The 13,016-nt window shown below is 50.3% G+C and overlaps 1 protein-coding gene across 4 annotated transcripts in view; it reads right to left on the reverse strand.

Moving 5' to 3' along the window:
- Positions 1-13,016, reverse strand: part of ARHGAP22 (Rho GTPase activating protein 22) — a 270,307-nt gene that overhangs the window by 146,733 nt on the left and 110,558 nt on the right. The window lies entirely within an intron of this gene.

Consider the following 13,016-nt stretch of genomic DNA (forward strand, 5'->3'; position numbering starts at 1 on the left):
GGGCCGGGATGAGTAACAGTCCAGCCTGGCCCCGAGCAGGCAGGACTCAGTTGGGTGGTTGGGAGAGGAGGGGGGCGACCCGCGGGGCCAGGCGGCGGCTGTTGTTGTCCCCCCGGGCAGCGGGACTCGGGAGCAGCCGCTGCTGCAGCTCCCACTGTCGCGGGAGAGGAAGCGGCCATGGCGCTCCGCGGCTGCGGCGCCTCCGAACCCCCCGAGCCGGGGCCTGCTGCGGGGACCCAGCAGCGTGTACGCTGGGCCCAGCCCCTGGCCAGTCGCGTCTGGGCTGCTGCCCAGCTGGTGCAATCCCGCGGCGGCCCCGGGGCGGAGGCATCGGCCGCCCAGCCCCGTTCGTTCCCCTGCGGGACGGGGGGGCTGGGGCCTGCTGCCCCCACCCCGGGGCCGCCGCGGGATTGCACCAGCTGGGCAGCAGCCCAGACGCGACTGGCCAGGGGCTGGGCGCAGCGTGCGTGCTGCTGGGTCCCCGCAGCAGGCCCCGGCTCGGGGGATTCGGGGGCGCCAGAGCTGCAGCCGCGGAGCGCCATGGCCGCTTCCTGCCCCCGCGGCAGTGGGAGCTGCAGCAGCGGCTGCTCCCGAGTCCCGCTGCCTGGGGGGAGAACAGCCGCCGCCTGGCCCCGCGGGCCGCCCCCCTCCTCGCCCTACCACCCAACTGAGTCCTGCCTGCAAGGGACCAGGCCGGACTGTTACTCACCCCGGCCCCGCGCTTCCCCTGAGTCTCCCGGGCCTCCCTCCAGCGCTTGCGGAGGAAGGGTTTTTTTTTTTTTTTGCCACGCCCCCCGCCACGCCCCCCCCGCGTCACCCCCCGCTCCCTCCGCGTCCCGATATTTGTCTTGGGTGATCTGGTCACCCTACCTCAGCGGGAGTCTGCTGCGGCTTGAACTTTGGGTCTCTATGTTCCGGCTCCAGATAAACCTGAGTCTGGAGAGTTGTGCGGGAGTCTTTCAGGCCATGCAGCTTTGTATCCGTTTGTTCCGCAAACGGAGCTTTGCCGTCAAATGGGAGGTCCTACAGGGAGGTCTGCACCTCGCTGGACAGCCCAGAGAGCAAGAGCCATGATGCCCTTCTCATGGATACCACGGAGGCCATGGACTGCGCGGCCATGTCCGCTGCATCCGAAGCTGCCTGGAGGGTTGCCTCCACCAGTGCTTTGAACTCCTTCCTGTCACGCTCCTGGAGGGAATCCTCGAACTTGGGCAGAAAGCCCCACAGATTGAACTCATACTGGCCCAGGAGGTCCTGGTGGTTCGCCACCCATAACTGGAAGCTCGAGGACAAATAAATTTTCCTTCCAAAAGAATCCAGCCTCCTTGAATCTTTATTTTTCAGGGTAGGGGCTGGCTGGCCCTGCCATTCCCTGTGGTTGACCGACTCGACCACCAGGGAGTTAGGAGCAGGTCGGTACAAAATACTTGCGTTCCACTCTCTTAGAGATCAGTGCCAATGAGACCAAGGTTTGCCACAGGGCATTTGAAATTTTCGTCACCCCTTCACAGAGAGGTAAGGCCACCCTGCTCAGTGCCAAGGAGGATAGCATGTTAAACAGGGAGTCCGAGGGCTCCTCCATCTCCTCTGCTTGGAGGTGGAGGCTTGATGCCACCCTTTTTAAGAGTTCTTGGTGGGCCCTAAAGTCCTCCTATGGGACGGAGGGAGGAGGGGCTGAGGCCAGCGCGGTACTTTGGGTGTCCACTGGCACTGGAGGGTCCACCACCTGGTCGGTCTCCGGGCACGGTGCCGAGGATGTACGTCCCACTAACTCCTTCCTCAGGGGTCTGGAGAGGGAGGCCGATGGTCCTTCTGAGGCTCCGGCCATCGAGCGAGCCCCCACCAGGGACTGCGTCGGGGGCCACGGTGCCCACTGGTACCATTGGGCTAGCCACAGGGCTTGGTGCCACTGCACCTGCTGTGGCACTGGCGGAGCCAGCTGTTCTGCCTGGCAGGCCTGACCCATTGATGGACGACTACGAAGGGAGGCCGGGCTGACATACGACCTGCTGCTGTTCCTGGACTGGGAGGAGCAGCGGTGCCGGGAGCGATGCCAACCACGGGACTGTGATTCCGATGTGGAGGACTGGTACCGTCAGTAACAGTTGGTCTGCGATCGGCTCCGGCGGGCGGACCCGTGATAGTGAGACATCGGCGATCGACACCCGGGGCCACGGAGGTGGTGCCGTGGCGGGGTCCTGGAGCGGGATGCCGAATGGGGATGACGTCGATGTTCATGCCGTGACCGGCTGCGATAGCCCCTCCGAGATGAGGACCCCGAGCCGGCTCCAGGCACCAGTGGAGGAAGCACGTGCCTGGGGCGGCACATGCTAAGGGGCGGCACATGCTAAGGGGCGGCATTCCATCCATTCATGGGGCAGCACAGTCCAAGCAGCTTTTTTTTTTTTTTGCTTGGGGCGGCAAGCGTAGAGTTGGCCCTGCGAGAACCTTTGGCGACGTCTGCCTCGGTCCCATCGGTGTTCGCTCCTCGAGGCGGAGCAGTGCTGAGAGTCTCGGTCAGACAGAACCCAACCAGACAGCCTGGTGAGCGTCAAGGGTGATCCACGTGGACTTTGCCCTGAATGGTCGCTGGGCGGCAAATGGCATCGGGAACATTCCCTCGACCGAGCCCGGTACCGAGTCGGGGGCGAATGCGGAGATCCCAGCGGCAGCTTGCCTCTGGAGCGTGGGGCTGACATCGGCGGTGCTCCTGGTATCAGCATGGACATAACATCCCTGGTCGCCTGCAGGGCCTCCGGTATGGAGGGCATCCGGACATCCAGGGAGGCTTGCTCTGAATGGGCCGGGCTACTCCGCTCGACTTGAGTCGGAGGCCTAGAGGCCGGTGGGTATCGAGGACTGCCTGACATGGGTCTAGCCTCTGTCCTGGGTTTACTCCGGTGCCGCGGCAAAGAAGGTCTCTTCCTAGCCTTCTTGGCATGCCCCGTGGACGGGGAGCGGTGCCGACTAGTCGATGGCGCCGAAGGGGCGCCGCGCACTGACACCACGGTGCCTGGTGCCGACTCGGAGCGGCGCGCCAGAGCCAGTGTCAGCGCTGTCTCCATCAGGATAGCCCAGAGCCTAATTTACCTTTCTCTCTTGGTCCGAGACTTAAACGACTTGTAAATCTTGCAGTGACCACTGAGATGAGTTTCCTCCAAAAAGCGTAGACAGTCCACATGTGGATCACTCAGTGGCATAGATCATCTACAAGTATCGCATGACTTAAAACGCGGGGCATGCAGGGTCGGTGCTACCATTAAGGCAAACTAGGCGGTTCCCTAGGGTGCCAAGATTTGGGGGCACCAAAAAGCAGTGCCCCCAATTTTTTTTACAGCATTCCTACGCCCCCTCCTCCAGCACGCGGTCGCTGCTCCACTTCTCCCGCCTCCCAGGGTTGCAGCGCCAATCAGCTGTTTGGTGCCGCAAGCCTGGGAGGGGAGAAGAATTAGAATGGGGGCAGCGTGCTCGGGGAGGAGGCAGAGCAGAGGTGATCTGAGGTGGGGAGCTGCTGCACGGCTCTCCAGGCTGAGGGGGTGGGGAGCTGCCGCGGGGGTGCCTCAGGGCTGGTGGGGGGAGAGCTGCCACAGGGCTCTCCACCCCAGCTCACCTCTGCTACGCCCCCTACCCGAGCACGCCGTCGCTGCTCCATTTCTCCTGCCTCCCAGGCTTGTGGCACCAATCAGCTGCCGCGGGGGGGGGCCCTCAGGGTGGGGGGGTGGAGGGGAACTGCCACAGGGCTGGGGGGAGGGGGAGGGCACAAGGTGGAAGTTTCGCCTAGGGTGCAGGGCTCTAGCTAAACTAAACTAACTAAACAACTAACTAGCTACAGGTACCATACACTGAATGAACAAGCAGTTTCGGGGACGAGCTTCAGCAAAGCTGGAGAAGAGCAGTTCCGAAGCACCTTCACTGGCAACAAGAATGAACTGAGGGTGGGGGGAGCAGGCAGCGCTCCTTGTACCGTGCCATGCAGGTGCCACTCCAGGGGTCCCTGGGGTGCTCCCCTACAGGTACTGCTAGAGGAAAAACTTCCGGCACCTGTGCACATGGCGAGCACGCACAGCTACTGTGGAATACACATGAGCAATCACTCAAAGAAGAAACAGGACTTTGTGCATATTTTTTTAACAAATCACATTACACTAAGAACAGACCCAGCTCCATTCACCAATTTTTCACCCTAATAGAAACAACCCTGCAAGGCCTCAAATTTTGGCTAGCTATTTGGGCCAAAAGGCAACTCTAAGTTTACAATAGCTTTCTAGGATGTGATCACACACTCTTTCTCTAATACAATATCATGCACTTTTTTCTACAGCCTCAGATGCACACTTGTAGCTCTTATAATTTTTTCCCCATTCCTCTGCATTTACACTAATTTCATTGTCTTACTGATTCAAGTACATCGCTACTGGCTTAGGGCCAGACCCTTGGAGCTACTGGCCACAAGCCACTCTTGTTTGCTTTAGTGACATTTTCAGAAGCTCAGCTCCTCTCAGAATTTGATCCTTAGACATTTGATATGGTTGGTTCTCTGCTTTCTAGGATCTGTGTTGCAAAGATTTCCTCCGCACCCACGTACTGTACAGATAAGAGGGCATTTTTTTCCCACAGGCAGAAAGACACACCACTGAAATGTTGTTTATTATGCTGGTATCTTGGAAGAACTAAACACACAGCACGATTTAACCCCTAAGCACCTTAAACACTCCACAGAGTCTCAGCCAAGCACTCTATTCAGCTCCTTACCTTACCCTATGCATAGAAAACCTCACATCTTTAAGTTCCTATGGACAGGGGTGGCCAACCTGTGGCTCCGGAGCCACATGCGGCTCTTCAGAAGTTAATATGTGGCTCCTTGTATAGGCACCAACTCCAGGGCTGGAGCTACAGGCGCCAACATTCTAATGTGCCAGGGGGCAGGGCCGGCTCCAGGCACCAGCTTACCAAGCAGGTGCTTGGGGCGGCCACACCAGAGAGGGGCGGCACGTCCGGCTCTTCGGCGGTGGGTCCCTCACTCCAGCTCTTCGAATGACCTCCTGCCGAAGTGCCGCAGATCACGATCGCGGCTTTTTTGTTTGTTTGTTTTTTGTTTTGCGGGGGGCGGGGGGGGTGGGGTGGCTGCTTCGGGTGGCAAAAACCCTGGAGCCGGCCCTGCCAGGGGGTGCTCACTGCTCAACCCCTGGCTCTGCCATAGGCACTACCCCCACTCCACCTCTTCCCGCCCCCTCCCCTAAGCCTGCCGTGCCCTCGCTCATTCCCCCTCCCTCCCAGAGCCTCCTGCATGCCACAAAACAGCTGATCGGGAGGTGCGGGGAGGGGGAGGAGGAGGGAGGCACTGATTGGTGGGTGGGAGGCGCTGGGAGCAGGGGGGGAACTGATGGGGGGCTGCTGACGTATTACTGTGGCTCTTTCACAATGTACATTGTTAAATTCTGGCTCCTTCTCAGGCTCAGGTTGGCCATCCCTGCTATGGATCTTTCGAGTTGGCCCCCAATGCCTTTTTGTACCATTGTTCACTACACAGCTAAATTAGCTAATTGCACACATGAGCAGCAATGTCTTCCTTAGGGGCCCAATCCAACTCATGGGATTCAATGGAAAGGTTCCCACTGATTTAAATGGGACCCAGACCCCAGACACTCACTTTATGAGCTAATTAATATCACCTGTGTAAAATGCAGTGCACTACATGATTTTTTCAACAGGTCACAACTCTCAGATCGAACCCAGTTTACACCAGGAAAATTAGATGAATTTCTCTCAAACGAAGGCTGATTCCCTTCCCGGCCTCAGCTTTCCACTCCCACTCATTCCTGCGCCGGAGCCATTCAAAACACAGTCATAAGAATGTTTGTAATAACAGGAAAAGTATTTTAATTGTCATTCTCCTCATGTTCTCAAAAGGAGAGAGTGATTTTGCTCAGACTTCCAGAAACCACCCCACGAATTCACCTCTGGGCAGAGACCATACCTAGAAAATATTTGCTCAGAAGGTGAGCAATTCAGAAAGTTAGGAATGGCTGAAAACAGGGAGTTAGAATGGAAACTGTTATGCAGCCTTAGCTATACTATCATGGCCACTCTAATACTTCACTGTATATGCTTACTACATTACTTTATGCTATATTGCAAAGTACCTACAAATACTGCATGGTATGCCATTCTCTATTGGCTCTAAATATGATAAATCTCTTTGATATGCTGTATATTTCCTAACACACTATCTGATAGTAATGCCAAATAGCGTTATATCCTACATATTATACCCTATCTAGCCATATTGCACAGGACCTCACAGACAGATATCCATATATATTAGGTATGTCTATGGTCCTCATTATCGTAGTACCTGAGCGCCTCATAGTCTTTAATGTATTCAGCCATTCACAACATGCCTGGGAGGTAGGGTTGTGCTATTATCCCCATTTTACCAATGGGAAAACTGAAACACAGAGCGACTAAGTGACTTTCCCAAGGTCACACAGGAAGTCGGTGGCAGATCAATGAATTGAAGCTGTCTCTCTCTTAAATCCTAAGCTAGTGTCTTAAGCACTGGATTATTCTTCCTCTGTTGCAATGTTTCATGGCATCTGAAATACTCTGACCACTCTGCACGGTATCTGAGTGGCAGTAATTTGGGGATGCAGGAACTGATTGTGTATTGTCTCTGGCATTTCTTGAAGAGGCAGCACTTTGCCAAGGGGCCACTATCTCTATGCGAATAACCTATTAAAATAGGCCTGTCCACTGAAAAGGTAGTAGTGACTGTGAGGGTAATTAAACACCTTCCCCCACCAACTGCATTTTTTATGTTCTGCTGAGCCCCTCTGGCAGCTAGAATGTGCAGATGCTGAGGCTAGCCAATTGCACGGATCTGGAAAAACTTGACTCCTGCCACCCAGGAAACAGACAACACTAAATAGATTTCGGGGTGGATTCTATAACATAGGCACTTTCTCTCCCAACCCCCTAACTCAGGCAGCAGCACCCAAGATGCTGTCCCTTTGGGCTTCTTTCACATTGTTTATAAAGCTGTTGGAGATCAGATGGTATCAGTCAGTCTAGCGCTAGGGCATTCTGAGCAAACATTGGGCCAGACATGAGCTCCTCCTCCATTACAAGGAGGTGAAGGTTGTCCCTTATACAGCTAGAAGGAAAAATTCCCTTTCCATAGACTTCAACAGTGAGCTCAGTGTCACAAGGCATTAATAATCTCCCAACAGAACTACAGCGCTCTTTTTATAGGTTTGTTAGAACAGAGTTAATTCACAAGGAGACACATGGCTGGTCTCATTCGTTTCTAAACTCTGGGTCAGTTTCACCTGCACAGCCAATCAGCCCTCAAACACAGCACAACTGGACTATTCATTCCCACTCCTAGAGGCTGGTGAGTCTGACCAAGTTGGCACACATGATCTCCACAGCAGAGCCCATGGGTGAATCTGCACAGCATGGAGGAAGAGATCACAATGGGCAGGATCACCTACTACTACTGACAAAATCCCCCGACACTCAAGAACCCTCTCCTCTTGCTCAGCTCTGCCTTAATTTCTGGCTAAGATGTCGAACCCCTCCTGCACCCAATATAAGCCCCTTATCTGCTTAGAAGCAAGATGTCACGGCCGCCTACTCTATGGGACATCAGGGGCAGTTCAGCCAAGCAGTAGAGAGCTGTCTCCGTTCATTTGCATACTGCAACCCTCTTGGTTAAAATACTGTTTGAGTTGTTTCTTGCCCTCCAATAAACTCCTATTTTTCTGACTACAAAGCAATGGCAGAGAGGTGAAATCTCACATCCTGAGACCACCTGAGTTGTGAAGTTTGACTTTCTGGCTGTTGGGTTGTTACGGTGTCTGTTTCACTACCTGGGCTGAGTGAGGGGCAGAAATTAAACAGACCACAGAGGTGGTGAAAAGTCCACTGGATTTGTAGTAGCCTTTCAGACTGAATCATCTAAAATACCTTTGATTACTAGGGAGAGGACTAAACTAAAACCTAAACAATTCCTAAACTCTCCTGTGCCGTGGTGGCTATTAACAAAAATTGCCAATCGTTAGCCCGCTGACACACTGATATGCCTATCATGTTGACCAGTATTGTCTCCTTGTTTCCTTGTACTCCCCCATCAGTCTGTTTGTGTCCAGATGCTGTCTCTTGTCTTACACTTGGATTGTCAGCTCTTGGCAGCAGGGACTCTGTGTTTGGACAGCACCTAGCACAATGGAGTGCTGGCTCCTACAAATTACCATGAACACCAACAAATAAACAGCAACTGCGAATTTAGGAAAGATTTGGATTTGCAACTGGTCCAAACTTCTTGGTTAACTGAATTCTCAATAACAAGCCAAACCAACACCCCAAATCTCATCTCACCCAAACTGTGGAAAACATCTAACTCATAAACTCATCACTCTTCATACCATTTCTATTAATTATTTTATGGTTCTTAGATACCACAGTGATCGCACCTTAGAACTACCTAAGAGAGAGGCACAAATACTGTAGATAGTTTTTAAAACACGTGACTTTTCTTGCCGGCTTAACCTTTATGCTTTGTGAGACAAAATTACAGTCAGACAATGGTGTAAGATAGTTTATTATCCCAGCAATAAACAAAATGTTCAACAAGCAGTTTAAACAAAAAGGAATTAGTCCTACCACTGAACTCAGTCAACATAACTGATCTGAAAAGCCCTTTTGCTTATGGCAGCTGTTAACAGCAATGTGATCACCTACAGCAGATGCAAGCAATCCAGCGTTAACGTCTGAACCAAGGATAAAATATTAATTACAGTGAAACCAGTTGATAACAACAATACAGCTGTTGTCAACATATGCCACAGAGGAGCGTTAATCCCTCCAAGTCCGAGAACATGTTCCAGCACAGGTTCTAAGAAGAGAGACACTGAATCAGAGACTATAGGGGTGGAACTCACCTCATAAATCATCTTGTGCAATTCCCCCTCCTCCTACCCCAATGGATGGAATGGATAAGACGGAGTCCGTCTGGGCAATACTCACACTGGGTAAAAGAACTACTAGAGCCTCCCCTGGGATAGTGCTTGGGGTGTGCTATAGACCGTCAGGATCTACCCAGGATATGGATAAAGAACTATTTAATGTGTTTAGGGAAGTAAATACGAACAGGAACTGTGTAATTATGGGGGACTTTAACTTCCCAGATATAGATTGGGGAACAAATGCTAGTAGCAATAATAGGGCTCAGATATTCCTAGATGTGCTTGCTGATCAATTCCTTCATCAAGTAGTAGCTGAACCGACGAGGGGGGAGGCCATTTTGGATTTGGTTTTGGTGAGTAGTGAGGACCTCGTTGAGGAAATGGTTGTAGGGGACAACCTTGGCTCCAGTGATCATGAGCTAATTCGGTTTAAACTAAATGGAAGGATTAACAGAATTAAATCAAAGACTAGGGTTTACAATTTTAAAAAGGCTAATTTTAATAAATTAAGAGGACTGGTAAGAGAAGTGGATTGGGCAAACATATTAATGGATCTAAAGGCAGAAGAAGCCTGGGATTATTTTAAGTTAAAGCTGCAGGAGCTGTCGGACGCCTGTATCCCAAAAAAGGGAAAATGGTTAGTAAGCAAGAGATTTAGACCGAGCTGGATGAGCGACCGTCTCAAAGGGGTGATTAGGAAAAAACAGAAAGCGTACAAAGAGTGGAAGAGGGGAGGGATCAGTAAGGCAACTTACCTTATTGAAGTCAGAGCATGTAGAGATGGAGTGAGAAAGGCCAAAAGCCGTGTAGAGTTGGACCTTGCGAGGGGAATTAAAAGCAATAGTAAGAGGTTTTATAGCCATATAAATAGGAAGAAAGCAAAGAAAGAAGAAGTGGGACCGCTGAAGACTATAGCTGGAGTGGAGATTAAGGATAATCTAGGCATGGCACAATATCTAAATGAATATTTTGCATCGGTGTTCAATGAGGCCAATGAAGGGATTAGGAATATTGGCAGCGTGACAGAGGGGGATACAGGAGGGGGGATTACCATATCCGAGGTAGAAACCAAACTTGAACACCTTAACGGGACTAAGTCGGGCGGACCGGATGATCTTCATCCAAGAATATTGAAGGAACTGGCGCGAGAAATAGCAGGCCCCTTAGCAATAATATTTAATGAATCTTTAAACTCGGGGGTGGTACCGTTGGACTGGAGAATAGCTAATGTGGTTCCTATTTTCAAGAAAGGGAAAAAAAGTGACCCGGGTAACTACAGGCCTGTCAGTTTAACATCTGCAGTATGCAAAGTCCTGGAGAAAATTCTGAAGGAGAGAGTAGTTAAGGACCTTGAGGTCAATGGCAATTGTGACAAATTACAACATGGTTTTACCAAGGGCAGATCGTGCCAAACCAATCTGATCTCCTTCTTTGAGAAAGTAACAGACTTATTAGATAAGGGAAATGCGGTGGACCTAATATACCTTGATTTCAGTAAAGCGTTTGATACTGTACCGCACGAGCAATTATTGGTTAAATTGGAAAAGATGGGGATCGATATGAAAATCCAGAGGTGGATAAGGAACTGGTTAATGGGGAGACTGCAGCGGGTCGTACTGAAAGGTGAACTGTCAGGTTGGAGGGAGGTCACCAGTGGAGTTCCTCAAGGTTCGGTTTTGGGACCGATTTTATTTAATCTATTTATTACTGACCTCGGAACCAATTGTAGGAGTGGGCTGATAAAGTTTGCGGATGACACAAAGTTGGGAGGTATTGCCAATTCGGAGGAGGATCGGGATATTCTGCAGGGAGACTTGAATGACCTTGTAAATTGGAGTAACAGAAATAGGATGAAATTTAATAGTGAAAAGTGTAAGGTGATGCACTTAAGGATGACTAATAACAATTTTAGTTACTAGCTGGGGACGCATCAGTTAGAAGTAACGGAGGAGGAGAAAGACCTTGGAGTCCTGGTAGACCGCAGGATGACTATGAGTCGACAATGTGACATGGCGGTGAAAAAAGCCAATGCGGCTCCGCTTTCTGATCCAGCACACAGACAGGACCTTCTGTCCAGGAGCCTTAGGGAAGGGTGGAAGGACTGACACCTGCCAGCACCTGAGGTTGGAATGGGGTGATTACCAGTGAGCTTATTAGCATGCTTATAGGTTCTTTTATTGTTTTTAATATGTTTTCTCTGTCCTGCTTTCACCTTAAGAACAAAGGTGCTTGCTTAGAAAGAGCTGTGGGGTAACTTATAAGTACTGGCAATTAACCTGGTCATAGCCTCTGGAGAGAGCAAAGCACAGGCGCTGGCCTTGTAGGCAGCCTGGCTTGCGGGGGAATTCACAGTGTAGGCAGGGAACTGTGCAGCCTGGACAAAACTCAAGTCAGGAGGGAGAGGGATGTGGTCTCTACCCGAGAGAAGTGATGGCTGAGGAGCCGTCAGCCTAGAGTGGGTGACCTTGGTAGACCGCAGAGGGGGAATACAGGGGCAGTTGCCCTTCACTGTGACACCATATATGGAGTTAATCAGGAACAGCTAGTCCAGATTTACTCCCCTTGTAGACAAGCCCTGAGTTTTTCCTGAGCCTTGCATAATCCTAGTATAAAATGGGGACAATAGCATTTCCTTTCTCCCATCCTTTGTCTGTCTTGTCTACTCAGACAGTAAAATCTTCAGGGCAGGTCTGTTTCTTACTATGCGTCCATGCAGTGCCTGGCACAGTGGGGCTCTGATTTCAGCTGGGGCCTCTAGGAGGCTACTGTAATACAAATAATAAGCAATAATGTAATCAACACAGCACAAGATACAGCTATCCAGACAGTCCCTGCCCGGGGCAGTTATTCAGTCCTTCTCAGCAAGTCCAGTCAAGCCAATGACATTTAAAGACACACCAGACACATTTGGCCATAACAAACCTTCACCCCACACTCACCATGACTCTTATGAGTTTTGCCGATCCCTGTAGGCATATGCTTTGATTCAAAGAGACATTTTATTAAAGGGGTTTTCTGGATGAATGGGGCTGTGAAAGGGTTAATATTGCAATATAGCTTAGTCCTTCCTCCCATTGCTGTGTCAAGCCCTTATCGGACTGAGTTTATCCATTTGAAATGTAAACTCCAAACAGTGTGACCCTGACTGTCCCCAAAATATAAAAAGGGAGTTATCTAGGCTAGGTTGATGCTAGAGTGCAAACTAAAACAGGAATTAGGTATGGGGTGGGGGATTAATTTCTATCAAGACTTCTTTCATGTAGCACAACTTTTTATATCTGTGACCTAGAGAAAAATTAATGGTAGGCAGAGATGCAGCAATTCTGGAACTTCAAATCCCATAATATTAAAGTGTGTTTAAATCTGAAAATTATTTAAAGAGTTTTTTGGCCAATAACAAAGATTAAAATGAGTACCCTTGCAACTACATGGTCACTAGGAGCAGTGCACTCAAGTGAACAGAGCAGTACAAGAGGACTCTAGAGACCTGGGCTGTACATTTCCCCTCTCCATGCCTCAGTTTCCCCATCTGTAAAATGGGGATAATGATACTGACCTCCCTTGTAAAGCACACGGCGATCTACTGATGAAAAGGGACATATAAGAGCTAGGTATTATTATATTTAGAGTAACCGTGTAATTTTGCATCTTCTGGCTCCCTAGATTCCCTAGCGTCTCATTTAGCTATGGGAGCAGGGGGTTTGCAGGACTAGCAGGGGGGTTTGCCATATACAGACCTGTAATGTGATTTCATTTGATGTGAACAGGTCCACAGAATAATCCTATTTTCAAAGGGGAGAAAAGATCTTTGTTTCAGAAAGTCTTTGCATGGTACATTTAGCTGATTGATGCATTTATATTAGTGTGCACCCGGGTGTGAGTTCTGACTGTAGATAATACAAGATTTGGCTTACGCCAGGATGCCTTTAAAATCAGGATACAATTAGGAGATTTGGGTAAGTAGACACTACATCAAAACTACAGAAAATGATAGAAAGAGATGAGAGAACCGAATCTTCACTCTTTTTTTAAACTATTTTGTCAGAAATA

The sequence above is a fragment of the Chrysemys picta genome, chromosome 7 (assembly GCF_011386835.1).
Source record: "Chrysemys picta bellii isolate R12L10 chromosome 7, ASM1138683v2, whole genome shotgun sequence".
Taxonomy (NCBI): domain Eukaryota; kingdom Metazoa; phylum Chordata; order Testudines; family Emydidae; genus Chrysemys; species Chrysemys picta.